This window comes from Penaeus chinensis, chromosome 4 (genome assembly GCF_019202785.1).
Source record: "Penaeus chinensis breed Huanghai No. 1 chromosome 4, ASM1920278v2, whole genome shotgun sequence".
Classification (NCBI taxonomy): domain Eukaryota; kingdom Metazoa; phylum Arthropoda; class Malacostraca; order Decapoda; family Penaeidae; genus Penaeus; species Penaeus chinensis.
In genome coordinates this window covers 45,199,696-45,205,006 of record NC_061822.1, presented here as the reverse complement: position 1 = coordinate 45,205,006, position 5,311 = coordinate 45,199,696, and positions in this window count along the sequence as shown.

The window sequence follows — 5,311 nt, the reverse complement described above, 5'->3', positions numbered from 1 at the left end:
CATGGATACCCTCCTGTCTCATTCCCCTTTTCCCCATCTCCGACCTTTCCCGTTCTCTGTCCATTCTCCATGGCTTATACCTTGCCCTCGTATTTGCTCCTCTGTTTTCCCTGACCCACCATATATTCCTACTGCTGTCCTTCTCACCCATTTCCTTGACCATGTCTCTACTCATTCCTCCAGTATTCATGTTTACACTGATGGCTCTTAATCCACTTCCGGTGCTGGTTTTGCAGTAACTTTCCCAACTCGTACTTTCAAATACCCCCTCCCTCTTGAATCCAGTGTCCTTACTACAGAACTTTATGCACTCCTTTTTACCTTAAACACATATACTCACTCCCCTCTTCCTCTTTCACATTTTTTTCTGACTCCTGTAACTCACTAACTCTCATAAAAGTCAATACACTCGACCAATCCCCTTGTTTGTAAGATCCAGAACTGGTTGTTCTACCGGTCCACATGCCATAAAACAATCAAATTCTGCTGGGTGCCCAGCCATGTTGGGATCACCGGCAATGAACAGGCAGATACTCTAGCACGCTATACCGCTATGTCCACACTTTAAGACCTTGTATAAACGATACCAATATTTCTGGTCAAGTCTCCGCACTAATAAATTACACACTGTAAAACTATCAATCTCCTCCTGGTCAGCTCCATTTCATCGGAGCAGACGTTGGGCGACTGCTCTCGCCCGTTTACGCATTGGCCACACCCGTCTAACACACTGATGTCACACTCTGATACACCCCTATGTTCCCTATGTAATGTCCCTCTTTCAGTTCCACATATTCCATTGGCATGCCAATGTTTTGACGCAGCCCATACCTCTGCTTTCCCCACCTATCCTCCCTTCACCGACCTCCCAACTTATCAGACATCCTTACAGAGTCTTACAATTTCTGCTTTGACAACCTGTTTTCTTTCCTCAAACGCATACACATCCTTCACTTGATCTAACCCCTTTACATTACCTTACCCGACCTTAACCCATTCACTCGCCAATTGCTTTGCCCAGCTTTGACAACTAATCACTAACTCTACCACCCATCACTACCATTTACTATAGTGCTACATGACCTTAGATGTCTAGCACATTTATTTTGCTTTTAACTATTAACCATTAACCATTAACCCTTCCCCTTTTTGTTTCCATCTCTTCTCTACCCCTTCTACTATCCACTTCCTAAGGTATGAGAGCCGTGTTGAAAGGATGAAAAGCTGACTGTGCCAGTCCTTAACGGCCTGGGGGCCCATGGGCACAGTATTCCCCTGTTCAGTTGTCTAGCCCTTACCCCTCAAGAGGTCCCATAGGGGTGGACTCTTCCCAACATGCGCTAGGCTTACCATGGCCAATAATGAAGATTTATATCCTTGTTTGAGGCAATGAGGTTTGCTTCGTCATCAAATAGCCCTACCAACTCAAACTCTCCCGGTTCCCCGACCACAGGCTCTCCTTTGACCACGATTCTGAACACTACTACTACTACCCCGTCTTCAAGGGCTACAATTATATCATCCACCCAGGTCAACTTTACAACCTTATTGTCCACCTCTCCTTAGTACTATCTCTCTCAACACGCTACTCATCTCTACAAATATCTTATATACTCTATTTAGCCCCGCCAAATGTGACCGATTTTTCGAGATCCCCCACAGCTCCTTACTCTGACAACAGACTTCTCTGCCAGCAATGTCTCAGAAAACAAATAGGCAAAGTTTCTTTTTGCAGCTGGCCCAAGTCATATTATCAACCCTAATTGACCTCACTGGTAACCCCATTCTTCCTTTTTGTATATAACAAAAATTGGTCAGATTGTGGAGAAGACTTACTCGCCTGCCTCACGGACTATCGTAAGAACCCCACCAACATTGCCAAAATTACTTTCTTTAGACATGATCTCCCCTTTAATGTATACATTGGTGAAGAATCCGTCCCTGTCCGACCAATAGCAACCTCCTCGTCAATGTCAAAATTGTTGGCATTTAGGACATCCTGCCAAATTGCTCTGCACAGTCACGCTCATGTGCCAACTGTGGCAGCCCCCATGATGTATTTTATAGGGGCTACCCCACTTCAAGTTTGAGTCTGAGGTGGCAACTCTCAGATTTAGACCGAACCATCCTAATGGCAGTCGAGGTATTAGGCTCTTTGCTGCGCGACTCCATGAACTCGTCGTGAAAGTTGGTATAGATCTCTCTCCCATCGATACCTTGGTTCAGTCAAATATAGCACCATGGAAAACCCCCAATTTTTCGATCATAGATGCCTGGCTCTCATCAGCTAAGGCCATGGCGCCGGGGGTGGAGGTACGCCAGAGGTTCAGAGAGATCCTTATTAAACATTTCTCTTTTTTTATATATATCGACGGCTCCAAGGCAGATGAATCATACATCAATTTTATTGCCGAACTTTTTGCAATTAATTAAGTTTTAGATTTCGCACTATCGAAGACCTACGATAGCTACTTAGTGCCATTGACTAAAGTGGGTACCAGTCCACTCTGGTATCCATGGCTGACAATTAGCCGGGTCAACTGGTGAACTGGATCTTGGCATAGTCCATACAGATCTCAGGTGTTTTGTGTTCCTTATAAAAGCAAAAATACAACTGTGATAAAGTGAGTGGACCAACCAACAAATACACAAAATTAACCAAACAAAAGAACTGGGACACAGCCGACAGGAGAGAAAGAAGGGAGGTGGTGGTGTTGGCTCATCTTAGGGTAAATGGCACCAGATTAACCCACCTTACTCCCAATATTGAGAAAACTTCCTTCCACAGTTCCCAGATTGCAACACCAAGCTTAGTATAATTCACATTGATATGCAATAAAATCAGTAACAAAATAACTTTCTGAATTAAGAATAAAGAATTTACATTAAATCTGCAAGCTGATGATAATGAAATCATAAGTAAAGTTATCACGTTTCAAAGGGAGACAAAACTGTATGACTTTATCTAGATTGAAATAATGAGTAGGATCCATTGGCTTAATAGTCTTGGCTGGCTGTGTTGACAACACCATATGCCGCTGGTCGATGGTCAAGAAATCCAACAAGCAAGCAAGAACAGAAGGCAGCACGCGGCACCCATGAGCTCCGCTTTCTCATCCTTATCTTCCATGCTGCTCACTATACCTTTCTAGTTTTAAGAACCTTTTTAATGGTTTTATGGCTCGTGGCTATGGGGGAAATCAAAACCACGATGTCTTTGGAATATAACAACGGGGAAACATCTGTTTATCGGAGCTGAATAGATAGAATATAATATATATATATATATATATATATAAAGATTAATAATCTATAAGGAAAACGCGAACTTAAATAACTTTTTGTTTATCAGTACTTGCACCGTAACTGTCTCCATCTCCCCAACAAATTGCCCTGTTTACGACAAGGATTGGTCAGATTGTGGAGAAGACTTACTCGCCTGCATCATGACTATGGTGCAGTATCAGTACAGTGCTACACCATCGCCGTCGTAGGACCCCCACCAATATTGCCAAAATTACTTTCTGCAGACATGACCTCCCCTTTATATTTATATTAGCGGAAAGTCCCTCCAGTCCGTCCATATCAACTTCCCCCCAGTCAGTGTCAGGCCATTCTGCACAGTCATGCACATGTGCCAACTGTGGCAGCTCCCATAATCAATTTTATAGGGGCTGCCTTACCTGCAAATTTGAATCTGAATTGGCAAGTCACAGATTCCAACTTGACCTCACCTTACAGGAAACCAGACAAGAAGTACGTTGACGAGGTTTCTCTCTTACTTTATACTCCAGTAATTACTCTGCTCCTCCCCTTCCCTTCCAAGTTGTTGCTACATCTCCCACAGCATCTCTTCCTCATCCCACTTCTGCCCCCTACCTCTCCCAGTTAATTATTTTGTCATTCTAAATCCAGACACCCCAGTCTCCACTACTATTCCAGACACTTCAATCATTACTTCCTCGGTACATACCCCGCTTCCTCCTCGCCCAACTCATCACACAAGAGAAGCTAAACGCCCCATCCCAGCTTCTACCCCATCCTCTCCGTCAACCTCTCCCTCCACCCCTCAATCATCTGTCCCCGTCTTCTCCCTTCCCCCCATAAAAAAACCTTTCCCAGCCATTCCCAGCTGACTTACTCGAAGACATTCAAAACTATCTAATCATGGCCCAAGATAACATGCCTACACCTCATCCAGCCTCCAATTTTTCTACTCCAATTCCTTCTACACTCAATGGAACTGCCGATACCCATCATCCTCCTACTCATGTTCCCATGGATGTGACCTTTTGTCACAGCTACTCCCTTCTCCTGCTTGACATTTTCCCAAAAACTGTTATCTAATTGCTTATTCCTCCCTTGCGCTACGGACATTCTTGCAAAATCTTCCTTTGACAACTTTGATCTAATCACCCTTATTAATCCTAACCTTCCTAAACTGCTTTCGACTTCTGACGTGTAATCAACTAACCCCCTTCCTTTGCCTTTTCACCATTACACCTGTAGTGTAGTGCTATGTGACGTATATATTTTGCTTTGTAACCATTAACCATAAAATCATCCACGCCTGTCTCTGCAGTCTGGCAGCGGATCCACTCCTTTTCTTCTTGATCCCCTTCTTCTGTCCACTTATCCTAATCATTAACTAATGTTTACCCTTTTTGCTACAATCCTTTACCATTGTGCTATATGACCTTTGATGTCTAGCATATTTATGTGTTTTAGCATTAACCATTCCATAAAATAAGACAGGGCGCACCCCATCCTTCTCCCTGCCCTCTGCAGAATCTTATAATGCATATTTTTTCTTCTTCTGAAATCTATTATGCACTACAATAACTCACGAAGGCCCGGACGGTAAACATTACCGTATGTCACGACACATTCCACCTACTTCCTTGTCATTCCTTCTTTCATTATTCAGTAACATATGGACAGCCGGAAACTTTTATCCCCACTGGCGAGAAGCCCTTTTACAACCTTCTCTCTCTCTCTTAAAAAAAAAAGAAAAAAAAAGAAGAAAAAGAAAACCTGGTACCTTTCCTCAAGACTACCGTCCCATAGCACTCACAAGCTGCCTATGCAAATTATTAGAGAGGGTGGTTAACATCCGGCTAATGTCGTACTTCGAATATGACAACCTTATCTCTCCAAATCAGTTTGGACTTCGTCGCGACTGAAGCACAGCTGATCCCCTAGCATACTTTGAAACACAAATCACATCAACATTTGCATGCTGTGATTCAATATAAGCTGTCTTGTTTCATCTAGAAAAGGCATATGATACCACAAGACGGCACCATATCCT